We start from the raw sequence: 26538 nt of genomic DNA on the forward strand, positions 1-26538 counted from the left end.
GCCACGTGAGGATGGAGCCAGACCTGGATGGAGTCATGCAGCTGAAGCCCGTGACGTCCAGGACTGCAGGTAAACCACCGGGAGGGGGAAGGGGCGAGGATGGCCTCTTCCTGAGCTGCAGAGGGCACCCAGCCCTGCAGACACCCTGATCCCAGGCTTGCAGCCTCCAGACAGGGAGAACGAATTTCTGCTGTTTGAAGCCATGCAGTTTGTGGTCATGTTACACAGCCCTGGGAAACTAGCACACCCAACATTTGTTGGACATTGAGTGTGTGTCTGGCACTATTCCGAGGGCTTTCTACGTGCTCATTCACTTCAACGTCACAGCCACCCTGTGACACACACGATCTCTGCTCCGCTGTGCAGGCAAGGAAACTGAGGTACAGAGAAGCTAAGTAACTGATCCAAGGTTTCCCAGCTACCGAGAGGCAGGACTGGGGACCTGGCCCACTGCACGAGCTCAGCATAAGGACAAGACGGATCAGCTCATCTCCAGTCAATTCCGAGAACCCGAGCCGTTCCTCCACCTGCCTTGCTGGGAAGCATTAGTCGGGTCCCCGGAGTGCAGAGCAGAGTCCCCAGTGTCGTGCTGGTGCCTGGGTTAACAGGACAGTCAGACATCTGCTCTCACTTATTTTTTAAATCAAAGCATAAATCAGCACTTTATGTGACTCATTCTCTGTTCTTCCAGAGGTCCTGCCACAAGTCCAGGCCAGGCAGAGATACAAGGGATTCAACCGGTGCGACGTGCTTCTGACCGGGAGCGGGGTCCATGGTGCTCTGGGCTCCAGGCCGGGACTTTGGCTGGTCACGGCCTCTTTTCCCGTCAGTTCTGAAGGTGACACCGGAGAGGCCCTTGGGCAGGGAGCAGCGTGACCCGGCTAGAGGGCAAGGCGGAAACGAGGGCAGCTTGCAGCTGTGTTTCTTTCACCTCCAAATAAAAATTCCCCGAGGACAATTACTTTATACAGAGGGTGAGAAAAAGCGGATCAGAAGTGGCCATCACAAGCAGAAGGGGCACCACCTCCACTGTTTCTCTGCCCTCTGCTTTGTCACGGTTCACACCCAGCCGCTGGCTGACTCCTGGTGGCATCGCCCCTCCCCCTCCTCCGCAGGAAGGCCTCCTCGCAGAGCCTGGGCTCAGAGGCCTGGCAGCGGAGCAGCACACGGGCCCCTTTCCAGCAGAAGACCTGCTCCACACGGGCTCCACGCGGCCAGTGCTGGGAGATGGGGCTGGAACCGGGCCTCCCTCCTTCCAGCTTATAAGCATCCTCCCCACCTTTCCTGGAAGCAGCCCCCACCTCAAGGCTGGGAGCCACTGTCCTCACTGGGGCTGATGATGAATGCCACGTGGAGCAAGTCCCAGGTGGCAGCTCTCCCCGGGGGGGCGGCTTCCTCCTGAGCTGGCTTTCAAGGGCCTGCCAGCAAGTTATCTCCTGGCACCCCCAAGCAAGTCCTTCCCTTTCTCTTCCTCTGCCCGAGCTCGAGTGTCCAATGTCCCCAGTGTCCCTCCTTGTCCTTTGGCTCTGACCGCACAGGGCATTCTCCTTTGGGGCCCAGCCACAGCTGGGCCCCCCCCAGGGCATGGGCTAAGGGCTGCCCAGCCTCCCGCGTCTCTCTGCCAGTCCTCTGTCCCTGCAGCACCACAATCACCTGACAGCTGCGCAGGATGGCCCACAGCCCTCCAGCCCAACACGCCCAGCCTCACACTCCTGTACCCCCAGCCTGGTAAAGGGCACCGCCCGGGTATCACTCATCCTGGACTCCTCTCCCCCAACTAGCCCATTCTCTGGTTGAAACAGAAAACTTCTGGGAAGCAGTGCTTCTCAGACTCAGCACTACTGACATTTGGGGGCCGATCACTGTGGCTTTGGGGATCCTGTGCAGTGGGATGCTCTGCCGCTGGCCACTACCCGTGGGGGCCAGCAGTACCCTGAACCCCACTGTCACCACCGAAAATGTCTCCAGACACTGCTCTGTGTCCCCTGGCGACACCACTGCTGGGAAGTGCCAGGCAGCGACTATTTTAGGGCTTGTGGGCCATTTGGCTTCTAGTGTAACCACTTAGCTCTGAGGCAGCCACAGACAATGCGTGGGCACGGCTGGGTTCCAATAAAACCTTATTTACGAAAACAGGGTGGACACAGCATGTGCTCCCCTTGTCCCAAGGCCCTGCTCTGCTGGCCCTGCTGCAGACCCGACCTGCCCTCTAGCCAGGTCTCTCGCCATCCCCCACATCTGCCTTCCTTCCAACACTCACCTGGGCCCCCCACCTCCAAACTGCCTGCAGTCTAACCCCCTACTCAATTTCTCAGGACTGGGTCCACCCTTATCCTAGAAAAGCAGACATCATTTCAGTTCTAACTAGGAAGATAACTGTGTGCTGAAGGTCAGGCCCTGTGCCAAATGCTCTTATCAACTAATTTAAATCTCGGAAGCAGGTATGATTGGTAGAGATAATGAAATGGATTGGAAGAACAAACTTGTCCCAGGACACAGACGCTGGGGGGGCGCCCTGAAGCCTCCCCGTGATGTGGACACCACAGGGGCCCTCTGCTGCTGCCACTGACCCACGAGGCCCCCCCCCATGACCTCCCTTGAGCCCACAGGCACAGCACAGAACGGAGGGTGGTGCCGAGCACCCCCCCAGCAGCCCTGCTGCAGCACAGACCCACGCTCCTATTCATAGAAGGCTCACCTTTCTGTGCTGAGCTGGCAGATAACCAGGCTGGCAGCCCCACGTGGCAATGGGTTAAGGCGGGCCTGAGGATCCTGCAGGCCTGGCTGCCTTCATCCCACTGGGTTCCCTTCCAGAAATTTTCTGTATCACAGCTAAAAATCCATTAAAAATAAAAGGGAATATCCTGTTTTCCTACAAAAATGCCACTTGACAGATTTCTGATGGATCCATTTTTACCAAAAACTAGGAATGTTAAGTAGTGATACCCCCAAAGCAGCAAATAGTCCTTCTGGGGTTTTCTGGACATGCCCACCCCAAAGAGAAACAAAAAAGAGAAAGAAAGAAATAAGAGGGAGAAAAAACTGATCCCGGGGCAGGATTAGTGGCTGGAGCCAGAGGGCGGGAGCTGGACAGCTGCTGGGGCTCAGCCTGCTCCCCACCCACCCGAACAGGGGCACAGAGGAAAGGGGCCTCGGGATTCCAAGCACGGTCGCTAAAAGGACGCTGAGTGCTGGCACGAGGGGCCCTGGGGCAGGCCACCCTTCTTAAGGCCAACAGGCTCTGTCTCTCTTCTCCCTTCCTGTCTCCCACCCATTTTCCCTGTAAGAAGATGGGTAAAATCTGGATGTCAAAAACATCTGCCTCCTCTGATGGATGCTCCAAAAGGCAGAGACAGGACAAGAGCAGTCAGTCTGGGGTCTGGACACAAGGACGCCGAGAATGCCAGCGGGCAGCTGGGCACTCAGGGGCTGCGGAGTGCAGGTTCCGGGCCCCGTCCTGGAGGGACTGACTGGGGTATCAGCTGGGATCCCCGCAGGAGGGGATGGTGTGCTCAGATTAGCACCATTTAAGGCTGGAGGAAATGTAATAAAGGGCCTGTTACAGCAGGGTGGGGGAGTGGGAATGCATGAGGAGCAGTGGCAGCAGGGAAGAGGGGCGGGGGGCAGTTACTGGAACCTGGGGCGACAGGACCCTCTGTCAGGGAGAGGCCACCCTGACCCCCTCCCTCCTCCTCCTCTGGCCCTGTCTCTCCACTGGCCAATCCCACCAGCAGGCAAGGGAGTCCCAGCTGATGCAGCCGTCTGCGCTCAAGCCCCAGCTGAGCCCACGGCAGGTGTGGAAAGCCGGCCCAGAGGGCAGCTTCCCTGCAACCAGCCCCCCAGCCGACCCTCACAGGGGACACCACGGGACCACACCTGGAGAAGCACCTGGCCTGGGGCTGCTGCTGGCGCCTCTCACGGAGCGGCACTTCCCAGGGACTCACCTCTCCTGGCACTGCTGTGTGACAGAGACGAATGAATCCACACGGCACCAAACGGGCCTGTGACTTCAGCACCAGGCCAAGCCCTGACTCTTGGAGATTTGGAACATCAAATTATAATGCACCTTGGCAATACTATTCACAACAGCCAAAAGGCAAAAACAACCAAGTATCCACTGACAGACGAACGGCCTATCCACACAAGAGAATATTCCTCTTAAAAAGGAGGGAAATTCTGACATACGCTACAACACTGATCGACCTTGGAAACATTAGGATGAGTGGGAGAAGACAGTCACACACAGTCACACACCCCGTGGGAGGGAATGATGTTGAGTGACTCTGATGGGAATCCTTTTGGGTCAGTAAAATAACTTGGAACTAGGTAAGAGGTGGAGGTTGCAACCAGTTTATGAATATAGTAAATATCATTAAGTTGGGGCACTTTAAAATGTGGCCCATCAGAAACCCATTTGGGGCTAAAATGTGGACATGCACGGAGAACAGTCTGAAAATATACCTGTATTCCAAGGAGTGTGCATCCTGAAACATATTTTTGTTACAATCAGGAATAAATACTACAGGGCAGAAAAAGGAACCTACATGTAGTCAGGAGGGGCTGGCCCGGCAGAAGGAAGAGGCCATAAATGGGTGGAATCCGGGCAAACTGCATCCCAGGACCAGCCAGGCACCTGCCGAGTGCGTCAGAGCCCTGTGGCCAGAAAAGGACAGGGATGCCCCCCCCGCCCGCCCCCAGGTGCATGTAGGTCTCTGAAGACCCAAGTCCTACACGCTAGGCCAGCACGGAGACAAACCAGGGCACCCGGGCTGGAGCTGCTGAAGCATGGGGTGGGCCTGGCCCTGGAGCCGCTCGGATGTAGACCCCACCCCATGGCCCCCGCCCCCCGCCACCATCCCCGTGGGTTTAGCCTCATCACACGTGGGAGAGCGACTGCGCAGGGCCACACTCACTATGCGCTTCTCACTCCCGTTTTACAGATGAGCAAACCGAGTCACAGAGGGGGCCTCAGCAGGGCCACACAGCTAAGATTAGCGCCCGGACAGGTTCACCTCAGAGTCCAGGCACACATGCCAGCCCCACACAGGCCACGTGGGAGGAGAAGGTTCCCTAAGGAAAGGCGGTCTTCTTACCAGATGCGGATCCTCAGCTGCTGCATCCCACTGACGACCTGGCTCCTCTTCCTCTCCCCCAGAGCCCGCCCTGCTTTCCCCCCTCAAACTGGCCTGGATTTGTGGGGTCCGGGGCTGGAGGGCCAGACCCTGGCCAGCACAGAGCCTGCCTCGGTCATGCTGGCCCTGGCCCCGGCCCCGGGCTGGGCTTCCTGGACCAGCCTACTGGGGGGAAGGATGGCAAAGGCAGGGCGCTGCAGGCTCCTGTGCCCGCCACGCCCTGTCCACAGGCCCCGGTGGCAGAAGCCCCATTCAGGCTCGGTAGGTAGGGTTCACTCATGTGTGGTACCCCAAAGAATTCTACAGACACTTAGCACCATACGGTGGGAAAACTATGTCCCCGGGACTTATGCCTCCTGACAAATATTTATGCCCTGGCGGGTGGAGGCTTGGTTCTCAAGGTACAGAGTCCTTCTGAAATCAAGAGATGCAAACCGCACAGGAACCCGGTGTGCAGGGTTCCTGCCATCCAGACCCCACCTGGACTCTGCTACAGTCAGGTGACGCCTTCTACTGATGGATGGTTCCAGAACCTCACTTAGCCTTCCACTGTCCAATGCCAGGTCTTTTGTTATGGAGACGTTCTGTGAAGGTGCTGGGTTGGAAGGTTCTGCCTGACTGCAGTTTAATCACTGTGGAGCTTCTCTGAGGCCTGAGCTTCCTGCTCTGTAGAACAAGGCTACTAATGAATACCTGGCTCGACCTACTTCTCCCTAAGAAGACCAAGAGCAAATCTAAGAGAGCTCTGCAAACTGTAAGCACTATGCAAAATTTAAATATCAAACAAACCTACAGAAGGGCTCTTCAAGCACTAAATAACGGTCTCTCCCTGAAGCTTCCTCTTTGCCAGATCTGACTGTGGCCCCAGAACCATAGACACCTTTCATTAAAAAACCCAGCCTCCTTTGAAAGCCTATTCATTAATTTGTTTCCAAATGCTGCATGAGACCTGAACTCTGTGTAGCCTGAATGATTCAGCAGGACCACCCTTTACCGTCACCTACCCCTGGTGGCCTGTTACCAATCTGGTTTTAGCTGGTTTCTGTCAAGTTTAATCTTGGTTTCGATTGAGCACTCCAGCCCAGGAGAGACGACACTTCTGTCACTGTTACACCCTGCCCCAGCTTATCTTATCTCCCAAGTTATCTTATCTCCAAGCCTGATTTAGGCTTTCCTCGAAGTGGGGGGCTATTGCCTTTGAGGGTGCAAATCCTTTGAGAAATCTGGTAAGAGCTGTAGACTTCTTGTTAGAAAATCACCTATGCCTGTAAAGTTGAGCTGCAGACCCTCTAGAAGCCCACACTGGGAGTCCACGGACCCCAGGTTTAACACACCTGTTCTGTTGTTAAAAATTGTCAGCAGACCAAGACTGAGACCACTGTTCTCCGGCAGAGGACATGGGTCAGTGAAAATTATTGTCATCAAAAACTGAAGGCAAAGGTGAGGATGCATATTCTAGCCCATACAGAGAAACTGCAGTGTATACAGGATTTATGGGAGATGACAAAGAAGGGAGAAGAATCCAGTGTGTTTACTGGGTGCAAAGTCTAGGCTGCTGGAGACAGATGGGGGTACAGGGGAGGCCAAAGGGCCCCTTGCACATGGAGCCAGGGGGCTGGGCACAAACTCAGGTACAGAGCAAGGCAGACCCTCACCAGGGGCTGACAGCAAGCAGGCCGACCCTGGACCGCTGGACAGTGGGTGGTGGGTTGAACGGGAAGGCCCTGTGACCTTGGATAGACACTGGCCTTGTAAGTCTCCACTTTCTCTTCTACCAAATGCAAAACTCGATCCAGCTGCCTTGCAAGTCCCCTCCTACTCTTGAACAGGCTGGAAAGGATATTCATGGAGACCCATAGGTGGGCTCCAGGGCCTGCACCCACCCAATGGGGAGAGGGGCATCTCAACCTGGTATCCTATGAATGCCCATCAGAGCACGCCATGAAGACGCAGGTCATGGGAAGAGGGGCCCCAAGTTATTCACTCTGGCCAGTGAGTCAGTCACGTTAATCCCTCCTCTGACCTCTGGGACCCCTGGGACAGCCTGAGTTCAGAGGCAACACGCCTAAGAAACAGCATGAGCTGAAATTTAAGGGAGCAGGGCTTGGCCCCCCAATCACATCAGCTGCATGCTCACAGAGAAGCCACATGGCTGATGCTCAGGGCCCCGCAATGGAGACATGAGAAAACGGAGGCCCAGAGAGGCGAACTGGTTTGCCCCAAGTGAGCTGGTGGAGGCAGAGTCCAAAGGAAAAAAAGGAGAGGGAACGTGCCTATGAGCCCAGGTCGGGGTGAATGCAGAGCACTCCCTCACTCTCCCGGGAGCACCCAAGCCCTCACTGCCTGGCCCAGGGCGCCCCTGCAGCACTGCCCCCTCCCTGATGGGACAGCAACATCCGCGACGTGTGGGTGAGCCAATTCACAGCCTGTTTGCTGAGCCAGCAACGAGGACTTGCCTGGAAGCGTGAGCTGGGAAATGCAAAGGCAGCCTAGGGGCCGGTCCAGAAAAGGGCGGCTGGGCATCGGCTGGCTGCCATGCCTGGGCTGGGAGTAGGCTGGGTGAGCGCATAGGCCAGGCGACAGGATGAGAAACACAAGCGGGGGGAACATGCAATTCCTGAAAAGCAGCTCCACTTCTCAAATCCTGGTTCCAGGTCCTCTGTGCCCTGCTACACCTGGTCTCTGGATCTTTCTAAATACCTCCCTGTTTTCATTTCTTGAGCAAAGCTGAATGCTCATTTAATTCCCTTTTATCTTTGAGAATCTTCTGAGACACTGGCTCTATTTCTACAGATGAGGAAACTGAGGCCCAAGGAAGTTAATTTATGTGAGATGCTTAGTATGTGCTCGTAACTGAAATTAGTCTATACCTAGAAAAGAAGACGAAAGCGCCCAGCTCTCTGCATTGGCATTTGTCTGACTTAGGAATGAAATATATCCCCTGCCTTTCCTCAACTGCAATCTGTCCAGTCAACCTTAAAGAATGAACCGAATTGGGGAAACTCAAGCTGGAGAGGGAGGGCAATGCGGGGTCCCCAAGAGACTGGGAAGTCTCTGTAATCTAGGCAGGTTTCAGCAAGAGATTAGAATGCTTTTGAAATAAACAATGGTGGTGGAACCTTCCTTCAACTCACACCTTTATCTCCAAAGCCTCAAGTATGTTAAAAATTTCTCATCTGTCCTCATGACAGGCCCACTTTCAGAAGAGAAGAAAGGCAGGCAGGTTACATGACGACAACACAGGCTCTGAAGAGTACAGAGGCCGTTTTTAGCGCTTTCAGTTGGACGTGTTGTGGGGTGTGGGACTCAGGTTTCTCATCGGTCCCCAGTCCCCGGGCTTCACTGCAGGGGCTCAGGACCTCGCTGAGTGAGATTCACTTGCACCCTTCATTTAATACGGCAGCACCAATGAGAGGCATTGAAAGCAGAGGTTATGAAAGAAGCTGAGCAATGTCTCAGGCTGGTGCATGGCTGCGGGGCTCCCCTCTCCCAGCTACCAGGGCACCTGCTGACAGCTGTGAGGCCGCCCTTAACCCCAAGGGGCCCAGGCAGCCCCCGTAGGGCTAGGACCTGTGCTTCTAGGTCACCTGGCCAGCGGCAGCCCAAGCAGGCCGGGTGTCCTGCCACTAAGGACGCTGGCCTTGGCTGTTCTGTGTCAAAGCCAGGCTTCTCCCTACATGCAAACTGGAGCCCAATTCAAACTTTAGAAGGAAACCAATTGGTGGTTGCCAGGGGCTGGGGGCAGGAGCTTCTGGGGTGAAAAGGCCCAACACCAGAGAGGTGGTGGTTAAACACTATAAACGCGCTAAATGCCAATGAATTGTATGCTTTAAAATAGTTAATTTTGAGGTGAATTTCACCTCAAGGAAGAAAACAAAAACAAAACTCCCGAACAACAATTAAAACACATACACACAATCAGAAAAGTTTGGAGACCCCGGTCTGAAAAGTCACCCCTGAAGAGAAGAACGTGTCCAGCCATCCTCCAAGTGGTCTAGGCAGAGGGTGCCCGGCCAGAGGCACCCGACAGACAGCTGGCCTGTCCAGGCAGCCTGACTGGCATCATTCTTAAAGATTACCCAACATGTTTCTCAATTTTATCCTAAGTAAATTTACTTGACTTCACCTGTTTATTTTTACTCTAAAAATCAGCAATGTGGCTCATGTTTGTGGCTTGCCATTTGTTTCTACTGGCCAGTGCTGGACTTGGGGGTACTTATCCATGTAGCTCCTGTGCCTTCCCAGGTGCCAGGGAAGGGGAGAGCCCGGGGCACACAAACTGGGGCTTTGCTACCTACTGACAACCCTCTGAACTTGAAAGGTGTACGCTCTGCGCCTCACTGCTTACCCGTCAAACGGCAGAACGCACACGCCAGGGCTTGAGTAGCTACAGCAGAGGCTGGTGGGCTGAGGCTTTCCCGGGTGCGGGCAGAGCCGTGAGAACATGCCTGGGTGCCCCCCACTGGTCTCTCCCTGAGGAGCTGCTGGCCAGCTCCTGCTGTTTGCAGGTTTCACTGGTCTTTAAGTGAAGGGAAGTGCGTCAGGCATCATTCCTGCTCCCTCGCTTAGTCTGCCAGTCTTGAACTCTAGCCACAGGCGCTCACATGAACTACTTCTGACTGCGGTAACAGTGGGGTCAGTAACAGGTTACCCATCGGACTCCGAGATGCTGGAATCACATGCAAATCACAAAATTATGCACTGGTCAAATTCTAGACCTAGAAATTGAAACCCTAGGAAGCTCCACCTCACAATGAATGAGACAAATCGGATCATGAATATCAAGGGCACGGAGAAAACACTGCGGTTGTTTCTGGGAGGAAAAAGCCACAGCTGGCCAAGTGTATCAAGATCCCATTTTTGCCACAGCCCGGGGACAGTCTCTTTAACTGCCCTGAATCCGCTGCCCCAAATTTCACCCTGATGGTCGGTCCACCTGCCATCTCCAAGACAAACAAAGGCGAACCTCCCTCCTGGCTCCCAGGGTCCCTTTATGCCACACTGGAGACTGTGGGCGCCGCTAGGGCCCATCTTGAGAAGGAAGGGTGCCCACCCCCTCTGCTTCCTCTTCCAGATGTCTTGCTGTCCCAGGAACCCTGGCTAAGTGTCAGAAAAAGCAAACCACACACATGGCACTCAGGTTACTGCTGGGGCCGGAGAGGGGTGCCAGGCAAGGCCCATCAGCCCCCTCCTGCCTCGCTCAGCAGGGGGCTGGCACGCCCAGCTCCCTCCCAAATCCATACCAGGAAGTCAGGTGGTACAGCCCATTGGCATTGATCACGTTTATCCAGAGAGAACCAAGCTGCCTGTTTGCTGGTGGATTCCAGAAACCCCGGCATCCGCCAATGCCAGGCCAAAAGAATGCTAGGAATGCAGATGCCTCCACGGGGTTTCAACCGGAACACACCACAGCCTCCCAGGCAAGGGCTGAACTTAGAAGGATGGGGCAGGATTCTCAGCTGCTGAGACCTTAGTGCACGAGGACTGATCCCAGGGCCAGCAAGCCCCTGAATTCCTCACTTCGCTATTAAAAGCCCCCAGGTTGTAACATGCAGACATCCCATACATTCTTTCTATCCTAAAGCACAGACACTGGAAGACAGACTGAGATAACAAAGGTGGAGGGAGAGGAAAGCTAGGACAAAATCCCATCATCTTCCCTCAGCTCGACAGAGGGCATACTTGCAGAAAAACCTAGAAGGATTAATTCAAGCAGCTGCCCACTTGGTTAGGAAGGGCTTTTATTATTCAAACATGATCCTGAAAGGAAGCAGCCTCCCAGCTGTTCCTTCTCAGAAGCTCCCCCTTTCTGCCCAGGTATCCAAATGATCCATTTAATTATAGCTGTGCTTCCACTGCTGAGGACACGTTTGTTGTTCTGAAACACATGAAGGCTGCACCAGCTTGTGCAGATGATCCTACCCAAGTGGCTCCTCCTACCGCCAGCCAACAGAGGAGAGATGAAGGCCAGCCAAGACGATACCTGAGAGCATCCCACCAGGACACCACTGACCTTTTCTCTTCTGCTGGGAAATGCCTCTGGCTCTTCCATCAACACCAGCCAATGCTTCCCTGCAGCACGTTCTGCCATCATATCCCTGGAACAGTGCTTTTCAAGACCCAGGGGGGGACCATGACCGGATGCGGCTCTCTCCACTCACATCTTGTCACCAGTGGCCACCGTTTGGAGCTCATAATCTCTTATGCATAAGAATAGTTTCTTTGTGCCCACACAGAAGGACAGCCAACCTGGGTTCTGTCCCATGGCTGTCAGGGTGGAAAACAAGCTGCCCGTCTGGTTTCTGGGCAGAGCAAGAATGTCCCATTGATGGTAACAGAAAGGGAAGTCCAAAAGCAAACATAAATGAGGGACTCTGCTGGGAACTCGCTGGTGCCAGGCACCCCGGGGACATATGACCTTTCTCTGCTGGGGACATTGAGAGATGACGAGGGTAAGAAGACTGCAATGTGAAAGGCTAAGATGCATTACCAGAGGGTTCCAGAAGCTACTTCTCCCTCCTGAGCTGCTCCTTCAGGTGAACAGGGCCCATCTCCACACACAGGTCTGGGCAACTTGGCCATGACACCGCTGCCTCTGTGCAGCAGGCCCGGGATGGCTACTTGTTCAGACAGCCCGTACGCATCGCTCACCTACACCAGGCCACCATCTTCCCAACGGCAGAGGAGAAGCCCAGAAAACCGGCCTCTGTCCAGGAAGAAGCTGCATTACCAAAGGGAGGCCACAGGTCTTGCTCAGCTGAAAACCCCTTTCTGTGGGTTCCCTCTGAGAGTGAGCTGTGCTCTACGCTGCATCCAGTCCACCTGGAAGGTGGGGACGGTGGTGGACACTGTGATGGGCACCCAGATGCCCACTGCTTCCCCACTTGGAGGGTGGCCAGCAGAAGGGCCTGTGCTAGAGCTGCCCTGCTGGAGAGCCCCTGGGCAGCTGTGCAGGGGTGAACAGGTGATCCCCACCCCGCTCCTGCCTCCTGACAACCCCAAAGGTCTGTCCCAGGGCAGAGCTCCTGTGGGTTCTCAGGGGGCTTTGCCGAGACTGCACTGCAGCCCTGTGTTCCTTGTGCCCACTTTCCCTCCTGCTGACCCCAAGAGCACTCCCCAGTGACCTCCTGCATATGTGCCAGGCTCAGAGGAGGAGCCCAGGCTGCCACAAGGGCGTTTTTGCTATTTTGTCCCCCAATGTTGTGTCTCCCCTCATCTCCTTTCAGTTCTGCTGCAAAAACTGGCTGTTAGTTCAACAGAATAATCTTATCAGCTGAACCCTAAGGACACATTCCAGGAGCCTCCCAGTCACTTGAGAGGGGGCTCGAGTCCTGTAGCACTAACATGATAACTAGAGCATGCAGGTTCTTTAAACAAGAATGACAATGACGAAAGAGGAACAGAATTGAAGGTCACCACCGTGTGACTCCCCTCTTAGCCACTTGCATCCAGGCTGATGTTCTGAACACAGTAACAGGCCTGCTCTGGGCTTTGCAGGCATCCTGGACCCCACCAGGTTGTGACTGAGGAAGCGGAAATTTCATTCTGGATAACTTCCCTAAATCAAGTCCACTCCCTGCAAAAGTCCCCTCACCCGGAACACAGAGCCCAGAAAAGTCCCCCTTCCATGTAAATATTTCACATGCAATTAAGAGGAGGATTACAGGAAGGCAAGCTTATTCCCTGCACGCCGGGAGAGCTAGCCAGTCCTCGCCACACCGCTTCCCCCTCGGGGCTTCAAGAGCAAAATGAATTCCAGGTGCACAGAAAGGCTTGCAGGGAAGGGAATCAACCAGGAGGGAAGAGAAAATTGAGCGTGTTGTTAATCTCTAGGTAGAGACAGACCTAAATGTACAAGCAGTGTAAGACACCACAAGGCACAAGTGGGAAGCTCCCTTAGAGCCAGTGAACACGACAGGAAAGGCGGCAATGTGAGCAAGTATACCCAAACTGCACAAAAGATCTTGATCCCAAAGGAGGCACGAGAATGCAGGGACAGGGTGCCCAAGTCGCAGGAAACAAGAAGCTGCGCCCACCCTCACTCTGGACGCGTCTGCTGTGCTGCTCACAGGCCCCGGAAGACTTGTGGTGCTCCACCAAAGGGCAGCGCTCTGAGGGTCTGGGCCGAGATGGGCAGCAGAGAACCTCGTCGTATTAAAATGGGAAAAAGCTACCAAAAAAAGGACCAGAAAAAGTGAGACTTGAGAGATGGCTTCTCAGGAGTGGGCTTAGGGAGGGTTTCTACTTCTGCAGACTCCTCTCAATTTCTCCAATTTGTTCTGCAGGGAATAGAGTGTCTTTTTTTTTTCCTTCCTGATTTTTAAGGCACTTCTCAAGAGCCACTAGCCCAGCCTATCTAAGAACTTGGGTGCCCCTCTTCTTTATGCTCCAACTCCCCAAATCTAGGCTGGGGCTGTGGGAATCTTAACCTACACTCCTGACAAGTGCCAACACTGTTGGGCCTCTTACCTCTGCCCTGGTCCATTTGGGGCCCCCCTCGAAGAGTGAGGGGTGGTCAGCAGCGAGGGGACAGGGCGTGCGCGGGAGGAGCACCTCCACGTGGTCAGTGCCTCAGCCTCCTACGTCCTCCGGACAGGTCACCCCCACCCCGGCTGCCCACAGCTGAGCAACTGCAGGCTGCTACCTCGTCTAAAAGCCCCACAAGTCGCCGGGTTTCTTTCTGTTCATTTTTATAACTCGCTTACATCCTTATTCACAGTCGCTCAGCATTTTTGGGTAAGGGCCTTGCAAGCTCTCTGCAGCTCTTCATTCTCTCCTTCCAGAGGATTATTAAGGATAGAGAGCTTTCCCTTCCAGCCCCATGGCCTTGAAGCTGAGTTTATTTCATCACACAAATACCTGGCAGTTTCCCAGACAAGGGTGACTGGGTAAACTCACACCTCATCCCTGATAGGGGATGACCCAGCGCTGCCCGATCAGCTGACGCAGACGCTGGTGTTGGACTTCAGGAAGGTATAGGTGGCAGACATGGAACCCTCTGCCAAGCCAGTGATGCAGTGGTGGGGGTCAGGGGGCGAGGCAGGTCTGGCTGTGAATGGCCATGCCGGTGAGGTCCCAGTGGGTGGATTAGGTGGCCAGGCCCAGATGGCTCCTTGCACCCCCCTAGCTCCATGCTTTGCCCTTTCTGGAAGCCCCAGGTTTCTCCCTGAGGGGAGTGCAGGCACAGTCTTTCCCAGGAGCACCACTCCCCCAAGGGAGCACCCCCGACACCAGGGGGCTCGTCAGCTCTCCGGGTCCCCTCCACATGAAAAAAAGCACAAGATTTACTTGGCGTGGGTCTGTCAAATTAGCATAAAGTCCCAAAGTCTAGAAGATCCCTAATCCCAATTTTGTTTGTTTCAATATGAACGCTGTCCCTTAGACAAAATGTGGGGGACATCTCCAAGAACGACGGAGCTGTCCAAATGCCAGGAAGACAAGATTCCCTTGTGTGCAGGAGTCTTTGTTTGTGGATGGCATTGTTTGTGTCCACTTTGTACACCCATTAGGAGCTGTTCTAACAGCTTACAATCTCAGTTGAAGATGTAACGACAGAGGGATTCCCCTGGCTGAGGAGGTCTGGAAAGGGGGATGGATAAACAGTAACAGGCTCATGACATTTAGATAGAAATATATACTCCTGCCAAGACAGAGGTGGCAGCTTCGCCCTACCTTCTCACCCCAGGACAGTCACCGCCCAACCACTCCACTGGCCAGCCCCTGCACTTCCCATTACACATGGAACGGTGTGTCCCCTCCCCCAATTCAAATCTTGCAGTCCTCACGCCCAGGACCTCAGCACGTGACCTGATTTGGAATTGGGGTCTCCACAGAGGGAACAGGTAAAGGGAAGTCCCTTGGGTGGGTCCTAATTCAATATGACTGGGGTCTCAAAAGGGGGCAATGTGCAGGCAGACCAGACAGACACACAGGGAGGACACCGCGTGAAGAGGAAGGCAGGGATCTGCCAGCCAGAAACACCAGAAGCAGGGGACAGGCCCGGGACAGAAGGCGCCAAGCCTGCCGATACTCGATACTCAGTCTTGGACTTCTAGCCTCCAGGCCTGTGAAACGACACATTTCTGTTGCTTAAACCACCCAACACGGTCCTTTGTGTGGCAGTCCCAGGCAATGATATACTGTACCTGCCAAACAGGAAAGGAATTCTCCTGGCCCCGCCATCTCAGGGCTGCTGTGGGGGACAGACTTCCTTAGGTTTCCAGGCCACCACGATGGCCCCAATGGCCAAACGACACTTCACACCCCACACCTGCCAATACCTAGACGGCAGTCTCTCAGTGGCAGGATCTGGGTCCCCCCCACTTCCCTCCACCATACCTGAAAAGCACCCAAGTAGTCAAACAAGGGCAGAAAGCAGAACCAGATGAAGTCCTGTCCTGCAGCAGAGGCAAGCTCTGCCCCATGGGCCAAATCCAGCCTGTCACCTGTGTGTGGCCGTGAACAAAGGACAGTTTTGCATTTTTAAACGGGAGAAGTTAAAGAGAAAAAGATCAAAAAAAAGAATGATATTTAGTGATGTGAAAATTATATGGAATTCAAATTGTCGTGTCCCTAAGTAATGTCTTGCTGGACACAGCCATACCCATTCACTTACATTTGACTGTAGTTCTTGCTGTGCCTCAAGGACAGAGTAGCTGGGATGGAAACCTTAAGGCACAAAAGCCAAAAATATTTACTATCTGGGCTTTTGCAGAGACAGTTTTGCCAACCCCACTTTGATACCAGCGCACATATGAAATGGGGCAAAGGGCCAGGCAGTAGTAGGCTCAAGCCAGAAGGAAGTGGGCGTGTACCCACGGGGGTGTGGCCGGACGCCCAAAGTGCTGGCCTCCGCAGCAGGTGGGATAAGAGACGGCAAGCGGGAAGGAAAGAAAAACAGGAAGGTGCAGCTAGACACAGAGATAGAAATGGCCCCAAAGGTAAACTGCATCAGCTCAAAATTATTATCTCAAGAGGGGAGGCACCCCTGGCCTCCTCCGGCAGCACAGTGTCCCCAGCCCCTGAGGGGCAGTTAGCATCACCGGTCCTTAGGCAAGTGATGCTGATGACAACCCAGGATCTCGTGGCCTGGCCGTGCACCTCACCCTAGGCTTCTCACTGTTATGGAAGAAAATTATTCCACTCAATACAACCCATTTATAAAATGGAGAAAACACCACTTCTCTAGACTGGCAACGGCCTTTACATTTAGTGCTATTAAAATCAACACTATCCAAACTAACCAGAAAAGTTTTTAGGCAGAGGGTAGGTGATGCGGCCAAAGGAAAGCATCCCAAGTCTCACCTGGTTTACGTGGTGGAACTTTCTTACCACAGAACACAGAACTGGTTCACTCACCTTTCCTAAAGTTACATACCATTTCAGATTGTATAGAGTAAGTATAAGGAACAGCCTTTCTTTAAATAATATTAAGCCAATGTTGAATATTAAGCACAAAGGGACAGGGTTTGTTGAGTCCAACAATCAGACACCAGATGACAATGGTCCCATTGACGCACCCGCCCATTCACACTGACATCTGTGGGTTCCTACCTGGTACTGGACATGCTGTCAAGTCTATGGCTTAGTTCACTGTGTGGGGCCCGCATTTCTGGCTGTCCTTCCTTCCTGCTTGGAGGCTTCTGTTAGTCACTGTATATGAAGATGGGAGGTGCTGTCACCTGTCCCCACTCCCTCTGAGATCTGCGGACTCCCACACCTGTGTCCAGGTGGGAGAAAGCCAGAAGCTCCTCTCCCCGCCTCCCTTGGGCTTCTGGTTGCAGCTGGGGGCCCTCGTTACAGAAATGTTTATGTTATTTACTTATTATGTGAACAAATAGTGGTGCATGAGATGAGTAACACATGAAGCCAAGTGGAGTATTTCTTCAGGAAGACTGGATAAAGGTGAGTCGCTTAGAAAAGGCTGCCAAACTAGACCACATTAAACATTTCTGGAAAAAATAATAAAACTCTAGAAGAACCCTGGACCCTGACTGCTTCACTGGCATCTTTATGCCATTGTTCAGCTTTAAACTGGAAACCAAGAGGGGGCACATTACATGTGCGGCTCGTGCAAGACACAGCTGTCAAACTCAGAGAAAACCTCGTCCAACCCTTGGAAGGCCAGAAGATCCATCTACATCGGGCTCTTTCCATTTTTTAAAAATTCTTCTTCTTCCAGGCTTTGCCTAACCAACTCGCTGACGGTCACTCAGGGCCTCCACACCACGAGCCAGCTCCCCATTCTGGGCTCCAGCAGCGGGGTTGGAGGTGGGCATCCCAAGAGCTTCCTGAGGGTGGGGTCCCAGGCTTTTGATGCTGACCCCGTGACCTCCTCCACAAGTGAATGCAGAGAGGGCTCTCAGACAGCCCTGCGGGAGGCAGCCCGGTAAATGAGGGGTTTGAGAGATGCTCCCAAGGCTAACCTGTGGGGTCACATTCCAGCTCGATGACCTTTGCGAAATGACCTAACTTGACTCTGAGCCTCGGTTTCCTCAAGTGTAAAACGGGGGCCCATATTACCCAAGAGCAATGGGGCTTCCTTCCTGTATTTATCTATTAGCCATGGGACTGTGTTCAGGGGAGGGGCCCCGCCTCTTCCTTCTTCAAAACATGAAAGACCAGTTGGTTAGTGCCAAATTATGATGTCGGAGAAATCTCACCAAACGCTGTGCAACAAATAAATGGTTGAGAACCTAGTGCCTGAACATTTGAATCAGGCAGGCCTGGAGCGGCCACCCCTGCGCTCCTAACTCGCTCCCAGTGACGTCCTACACACCAGAGTTGATTACTGGCCTCTTGGTAGTTTTCCAGAACAACACTGGGAGGCGGGCAAGGCTGCCACCGCTGGTCCCATTGAGCAGATGTGAGAACAAAGGCTCCCCAGAGTTTCAGTGACCGATGAGTCCGGGAAGCGGACAGTGGGGATCCCAACCCACAGGGCAAAGCCAGCACCAGAGGTGGTGACACCGAATCAGTCAAACGCACAGAAACCAAGGGAGACAAAGCAGGTGGCGCAGGACAGGCTGTCTCCGAGGGAGGAGGGTGCACTTCCTTCCTTCTTTCCTTCTCACAGGACAGAAGGTACAGAACCGCCCGTCTCTGAAAGTACAAAGAAGGTAGATTCCTGGCTGAAGCAGAGGGACTCCGTGTGTGCGTGTTGGGAGGGAGCAGAGGAAAGAGCCTCCCGGCAAATGCTGAGGAGGCTGAAACATCTGGGACAAGTCGGTGCTTTGAAGCCTCAGACTTCCTGCGCTCCCTGGGGTCTCAAACCCAGCCCTGCCACTGCACGCAGCCCACTGCACGCCGCGGCCCCGGGAGTCTATCCTGTTCCCTCTGTGCTGGGCAGGGTACTGAGCAGGGAAGAACAGGGGCTGGTGGACCCCGCACACTGGTGCTCGGAGCTGGTCCCCTCCTTCCAGAATCTCAAGAGCTCCTTCCTCCAGCGGCCCCGTGCTCTGCTCACACCTCCCCAACGGCAGGGAGGGACATCACCGATGCGGACCACCAGTCATCTGACCTCTTGGATTCTTCTTACTGGGGGTCAATTCTTCACCCCAGCAACCTCTCACCTTGGCAACAGTGAAAGAGGCAAGAGAGGGAGACACGCAGCTGGAGCTCCACACCAGCCCTTCCCACTGACCTAGATTCCCTTCTGTGCCTGACTTGTCCCAGACTAAGGCTCTCCAAAGCCCTCGTCCCTTCAGCTTTGTACAGGGACCAGGGGCAGAGGGCCTCTGCCTGTCTCGCTGTTGGGCTGTGGTGACACGGTTTAGAGAACCTAGCCAAGGTGACAGAGCAGAGGACAGAATACTTAACTTCATAAGACACCAAATGATGCGTTAAGCTGACTGTGCATCACAGACCACCCCTGGGTCTTCAGATAACAAGCCACACACTCAAAGAATATGTAGACACTCCGTCAGAAACAAAATCACTGGAACCAGTGTTTTCTCAAGCCCAAGACCTGAATAAAGTTATAAGAGGACAATTCTGTATTTTAAAATATGTCTCTGAAATGAATCCTCAGTTCCTAGATCTTTTCATCAAGTTAAGCATGATGCTATCCAGAAATGCAAAGCAGTCCCCAACCTCAGGCAAAATCCTACTTTTTAAACATGACATTTAAAAAGGTGCAATCTTAAAAAAAAATTTTTTTTTTTAAATGCAATCTTGAAAAAGCCAATCCAGAGGCCAGCCGTCTGAGAGAGCAGTGTGCACTTTGGGAGACATTTCCACTGGTGCTCCCAGGGCTGGTGACACCATTCTCCAGCCCGCCAACAGGCTGAGCAAAGGGTACAGCTACTTGGAGAGTCACCTCCCTCATGATCCCCGGGTCCTCTAACTACAGGCTGAAATGTGCAGAATGGGGTCCTGGTCAAAGCCCAGCTGTCCAGGTAGTTATTATGCGACATGAAGGGTAGGTTCGGTCTACCTTTTCCTAAGCAGACATCAATTAAGCATGAAAGGTTAACACAACTATAAATGCAGTTCAAGCTTTTGTGGCTGGTGCTCTTAGGCTTCTAGGGACATGAGGTTAGAGTGTCGACCCACCACTCCCGTCATCTGACAGATCCCCATCGGCCTCTCCTGGCAAAGTACAGAGGGACTGTCAAGATAAACCAAAAAGTTGGGTCCTGCACCCTAGAACTGGCAGTAAGACAAAGCAGGTACCTAAGTACAAGGTTGAAAACAGAGGACACTGAGACATTAAAGCTGCTCCTATGAGTTCAGAAGAAAGTGGAGAGAGGACTCCCGGGACACGGGGTCCTTATCTCAGGCTCTGCTTGTGGGGATCCCGACCTGGAACAGATGGCAAACATAAAACTGGCACTAGACCCCTGGGCCTTCTGGCTAAGACAAAACCACAGCTGTGGGATATGAATGGGCATTCTCGGCCAGTTCTGGTCAAAGCCAGCAGCTATTTTGTAGGGTCAGAAATTCCCAATTTAGAAAGCCAAGGAAATATTTTGTTCCATCAATAAGATGCATTTATACTCAGCTAAATCTGGAGAAAAGCATAGGGTATTTATACCCCCAAATGACATTTTACATTAAAAATACATAAATTCACCATGGCTCCAGTCCAGACTGGAGGCCATCAGAGCTCACAGTTCCCAAGGAATTCCTGACTCTAAGCCGGGCCTGGATCCCCATGCAGACCCCTTAGGCCCTGCCTACATCAGAAGGGGAGCCCATCCCACCTTCTGGAAGCACTGTGAACTATGGCGTCCAGTCACTTGCCGTTAGGGGTCTGTTCAAGGGTCACCTCCTCAAATCCAAGGCCCCTGTGTGACTGTCCCAGAGCTGCTGTACTGAATGGTCACAAACTTGGTGGCTTAGGATACAAATTTATTCTTTTACGGTCTGGAGGCCAGAAATCTGAAACCAATTTCACTGGCTGAAGGTGTCAGCAGGTCTGGTTCCTTCTGGAGGCTCCCAGGGGAGAATCCACCTCCTGCCTTTCCCAGCATCTGGTGCCCACCTGTATTCCTGGCTTGTGACCCCCCCTCCGTCTCCAAGCACATCACTCTGACCCCCGTCTCCATCATCACCCCTCCTTTGTGGTCTCCCCTTGCCTCTCTCAAAATGACACTTGTCATTACATCTACAGGGCCCCACCCCGATAACCCAGGGCAATCTCTCCATCACATGATCCTTAAATTAATCACGTCTGCAGAGTTCTGCCACACGGATTAATAGCCACAGGTTCTAGGATAAGGATGTGACATCCCTGGGGACATTACCAGCCCACCCCGAGCCTTACCCAACACCCCACGCTTTCCGCTGCCCACACCCTCACTGGCTCCACTTCTGCCTCTGTCTCTGGTTTGTTGACTTCATTTCTCCTCTACCAGAATAAATGCTTCGTGAAGGTGAAGGTTCTTCCTGCTCACCTAGAACCACCTATAACACAGTGGCACTCAGGAAATTCCACACAACCCCTCCGGGAACTGGCCGCTGAGGTTTCAACAAGCTACTAACCTGTAGGGTCCACGGGGCAGGAGTCTACCTTCACTCGCTGTCAGGTCCCCAGCCCCTAGGCCTGCCCCTAGCACGTACAGTAAGATGCTCCATTAGTCGTATTTGCTGCCCAAACATCAAAGAAAGACCCTCAAGGTACCTGTGACGTGCAGCTTGGCTTTGGAGCCAGGGATACTCAGCTGGAGCTCGCTGTGGTCTCACGAGGTCTCCGCTGCATCTCCTCCCCTATCTCACCGTCCATGCATCACGCCTCTGCTCATGAACACCAAGCCCCTGCTTCCTCCGGCCACCCACCCACCTTGAGGCCAGGCCTCCCTGCCCTGCATCGGAGCTCTCCCCAGGTGGGCCCTATTCTACCTCCAGCCTCCTTAGCACCCACCCACAGCCAATCCCCTTCACCCCGCCCAGGTCAGCGGCCCACTCTGAAGTGCCCCCCAACACTTCCCCCTCCTCCTGCAGGGGATGCCTCCCCGGCCTGCTCCCTGCCTCTAGAGAAACGGCCTCTCCTTCAAGGCCCAGCTCCTACCACAGCTCCCACAACGCCTGTGACGCCCCCCACCCCACCTAGAGAATGGCGCTTCTGGCCAGTCCAGCAAGGTGGGCTCCTGCGGCCCCGGACCCCTGGGGGTGGGTCTCTGTAACGAGCCCGTACGAGCTCCAAGAAGAGGCGTTACATTCCCCCAGTGCCCTCCAGCTCCTCGGCTTTCCATCAAGCAGGCCAGGACATCCAGCCCGGCTCTGCCGTTTACAGGCTGCATGCTGCTGGCCGGGCTGTGACCCCTCCGGCACACGCTGCATCCCTCACCTGCAACCGGGCACAGTGCGACCCGCCACTGCCTGCCCGTGGCAGGTGAGGGCAGCCAGCCCAGCACTGGACGAGGAGAGGTCCAAGCGTGGAAGTGCACCGGAGCAGAGAGGCCACGGGTGTGCCCACAAATGCCACCAGCCAGCCAAGAGCAGGAGGTGGCCCTCCTCACCTGGGAAAGGCCCAGGTACCAAAGAGACCAAGACTGAGGATGGCCAAGCATAGCCGGGGGTGAGGGGTACACTAGGGTCTCCAGGCAAAATACAGAATATTCAGCAAAGTTTGAATTTCAGACACATGATAGGTGTACCAGTGTAAATATGGTACAAACAGCCAACTACATCTGGGTACTGTGCATTTTTATTTGCTAAACCTCCCCAGGCTGTGCCAGGCAGAGGGGCTTCCCAGGGAGGCCAGCCTCTAGGTGGGAGGAGGCCTCAAAGAGAAAGAGAGGTGATCAGGAGCCAGGCTCTCCACGCCCAGAGCTCACTACGGAGGGGCGCACTCTATGGCATTAACTCCCATTACAGAGCTTTTTAAAAAAGTAACCTAAAATATTTCTTGCTAGCTATAAAAGGGATTGGTTCACTACTATTTTTCCACTCAGAATAATTCTGCAAGAATTCACAAAGCAGTGGCTCTCAACAAAGATCGTCATGGAAACAGATCACCTCCATCCCAAAAACCATGACTTCACCTCACATTCCACCAGAAACCGACTACAGATTGTTACCAGAAGAATCCTTGTGCAAACAAACAAGAGCCAACTGCGCCTGAATGGCAGGAAACGTAGCCGCTTTTTCTAATTTTAACTTTCTCCAGGAATGCATTCGTGGTAAACACGAAGGGCACACTCTCCCCAGACCCCACATTTCAGCAAAGCAATCACCTCCAGAGGCCATAACAAAGTGCTGAGTCGATGAGTGTGCTGGGGGGGTGCACCCCAAGCCTGAGATCCAATGCAGACTCACTGATACTCTCCAAAATGACTAAGAGACAGAAATGAGCTACTGACAGAGGAAGGGACTCCCAGAGCAGAGGGTGACCCACAGAGGCGGTCAGAAAACGAGCAGGCTTGCCCCAGGAAGGCGGTGTTAAATAACTGTGATAAGCAGGAGCTTAATTTCACAGACACGATGCATGACCCAATGACTGGGACCACAGGCCAGAACTGGGAACACCCGGAAACCTGTTCTGTGAGGTGTCCCCTGGGACAGGATTCAGAACGCCGTTACTTGGTTTTTAAAGTGCATATGGCCAAGAGACAAATTGGGAGGTGATATTCACTAACAGCTAAGAAAGGCTTATTTTCCAGAAAATTTTAAAAAGTCCTACAATCTAATAAAAAAGATGGGCAAAAACTATGGGAAGGCTCTTCACATTAGAAGAAACTGGAATGGCTGATAAACACTGGTTTATGGTTAGCAATAAAGAAAGCATGTCATGTTGGATATTAGGAGTTAGAGTTACGATGTAGTATTTACGGATAAACACCATCTTGGCCAGATCAAGGCTGCTGCCTTGAATAAGTTCAGTCAGTTTTCCATTGGAAAAAGAAAATTGGAAGGTAAATGCAAAGCAATGTGCTTCTATATTTGTGAGATTAAAGCCATCTACAAAATGGGAGAAAAAAATGAAAAGAGTGCGTCTTAGCTTTTCTTCTCTAGTAAAAGACCTATAAACTAGCAGGGAGAAGAAAAAGGAAAGCATACATTAAAAACACATCAGACGTCCTCTCACATCCACCACACCTCTTCCCAAAATGGGAAGTCCGACAGCACCAAGCAAGGGCAGGGATGTGCAGCGATCTGGGCGCTGGAGCGCTGCCCGTGGGCAGTGAAGCTGGACACCACCACCACACTACTGGACTTATCCCCAGGGGGGCACAGGCACACAGCACAGCAGGTGCAGTTTGTCAGCAAGCTGTGGTCCTAGAGAATGAAGGAATAAATAAACTGAGATGCTAGCACACAACAAGGGAAAACCACACTGCAGTAAAAGTCAGTAACCCCAGGGACCTACTTCAGGCTGCAACCAAGACCTCAGCCAGGGCTGGGATCTCATCCAAAAGCTCGACTGGGGAAGGATGGCCTTCCATGCTCAGATACGTACCGGCAACATTCAGTCGCTTGCCGGCTGTGAGACTGAGGACCTCGGCTCCCTGCCCCGTGGGCCTCTTGATATGGCAGCCTGCTTCATCCGAGTCAGCAAAAGGGAAAGTCCATTATCAAGATGGAAGTTATAATCTTACATAATCTCATCACGGAAGTGACACCCATCACTTTGGATATCACTTTGGATGAATTCTATCAGAAGCAGGTTTTCAGGCAGCCACGCCAAGGAGAGGGGGCACACAAGGGTATGAATACTAGGAGGTGGGAGTCACTGGGGACCATGTCAAGGTTGGCCAGCCACAGACAGACAGCGTGTTGTTCCATGAGCAGGAATGTGAAAAACACCAAAAACAAAGGGCAGTGCTTAAGGACACAGTGTTTACTGGCTACACAGCCCAACTACAAATAGAAGGTGAATCACAACCACAAAAATTCAGGATAGGGGCTACCTTCAATGCTTACGGTACCTATATAAAGACACATCTGGTGGAGGGGGAGGTGAGAGGGTACTAGGATTGGGGAGAGGCATCAGGACCTCAAAGTCAAAGGTAAAGTTCCACTTCTTGGCCAGAGTAGGGCTAGAAGTCCATACAAGTATTCACTGTTTTTGTAATTTTCTATTCATTCCCAATATTTTCAAGTATTATTTGTATCTATTCAAGATTTAGGGACCACATGGCTTGGTGCCCCAGCATACCAGGGAATAGTGGACAGGCATCCAGCACACTGTGGGGACTTGGAAAAAGCCACTGCCCCCCATTCACCTTGCCCTGCAAAGAAACAGACCAGCCCCACCTGAAAATCCGCTCTCTCTCCTTGCCAAAGTAAATTCAAAGGCCTCCAGGTTTACCTTCCCCCTGCAATTAAAGGCGGGGGTGATGGACCCTGCAGAGCTCGGCCCCTCTTCCTGAGTCCAGGGCTCCCTCCCCTCCAGGGCCTGGAAGCCTCTGGGGTTGGTGGGGGGGGGTGCGGTTTACCTCTTGAGGAAATTGAAAACAAGAACCATCGATTGCTGGAAGTTGGGAGTCACCCAGACCACATCCTGTTTGGCTCTGCAGCATTGATTCAATCATGCCAATATCAGTGAACAAAAGAAGTTTCTATGCCGGTTTACAAGAGACATGACGTCTGTCTGCACCAGGGAAGGAGCCCAACCCGAGTTCCCCACACTGGTCAGCGCTGGTCAGTGGGCACAAACGGCCCGCGCATATGCCAGCTCAGCCTCGGGCATTTATGGGGCATAAGGGAAAAGTGTCCGGTCCATGATGCCCGGGACCCTGCACCTTGCAAGCCCCTTCACACCCGGCACTGGCTCTCAGATACTTGTTGAGTGAATGAGTGGATGAGGTGCTTCTCCAGATGGAGGGAGGAAACACGAGAACAAACGGGTCACCGAGGTGGGATGAAGCCGCCTCGGGCAGCAGCAGGGCAGCCACGAGAGGCCCACAGCGACAGCGGCACCCTGCTCTATGCACTCCTGTCCCACAGCCAGGCGATGTCTTTAAAGGGAAGGAGGGACACAAGGAATAAAGACCCCTGCAAGTCCACACCCTACAAACCAGCCCGTCTCTAGAAAAACCCTCCACAAACCGCACAGCCTGTTCCTACTGAGGAAAAGACCAGAAAATGTGTTTTCTCTAACATACCTTAAGCACGGAAGGAATTTGGAGGAGTTTCTTTTAAAGCTGGGTAGGGAATGTGGTTTTTAGCTGAAATGTGCTGTGAGTCTCAGTCAGAGTTGGAGATCTGCATGCCTGGTTTTGAGAAGCAAAGAATGGTGAGGAGAAGAACCTTCTGGAAAGCCCACAGCATTGAAGCAGTCCCCGGTGCCGTCAGGACACCAACGTAGCCGTCCCGGCTCTACATCACGTCACACAAGCCCTATGGGCACCCACACTCATCTCTTAGAAAAGGGGACACCAGCAGGTCACAGGCCTTGGGTGCTCACCTAATGCAGGCACTGCAGGCTCCGGTTTGACGCATGAGTGTAAACACAGCGGCTGAGAAAGGGCACCTGTCCACCCCCCCGAGCAGCTGCTGGTACTGTGCGTAGAGCAGACTCCAGGCTGCCAGGGCTCAGGGGCCCGGCTCCCATGCTTTCCTGCCAGCGGGGCCTTGAGCAGGTAACAGACCTTCCCTCACCTCTGGAAAGGGGGAGAAACCGGGCCCATCTCCCAAGAGCTGTGGTGGGGAGCAAATAATGTGTGTGAAGTGCTCAGAACAGCACCAGGTCCACAGTGGGCACTGCGTAAGCACACGCAGTTCTTATTCTTGCACACAGAGGCCATGAAGGATGCCCCCACTGTACTGCTCCTCCCACCTGTAACCCCCTTGGCCCTTTCCGAGCAGGATCCCCACTGCTTCCGGAGGCTACCCAGCCATCAGCCCAGACTGAATCTCTGCTGATCACAAAGCCCCTGGCTACTCAAAGTGTGGTCCTCACCTTTTCATGTCATTAGGGAGCTGGTCAGAAATGCACCCACACCAGCCCTTCAGGGTCAGA

The 26538-nt window shown here is 53.4% G+C and overlaps 1 protein-coding gene across 2 annotated transcripts in view; it reads right to left on the reverse strand.

The window, feature by feature from the left end:
- The window catches only part of SH3BP4 (SH3 domain binding protein 4), a 79047-nt gene that overhangs the window by 34266 nt on the left and 18243 nt on the right, over positions 1–26538 (reverse strand). The gene's annotated exons all lie outside the window — the stretch shown is intronic.

This window comes from Manis pentadactyla, chromosome 6 (genome assembly GCF_030020395.1).
Source record: "Manis pentadactyla isolate mManPen7 chromosome 6, mManPen7.hap1, whole genome shotgun sequence".
Lineage (NCBI taxonomy): Eukaryota > Metazoa > Chordata > Mammalia > Pholidota > Manidae > Manis > Manis pentadactyla.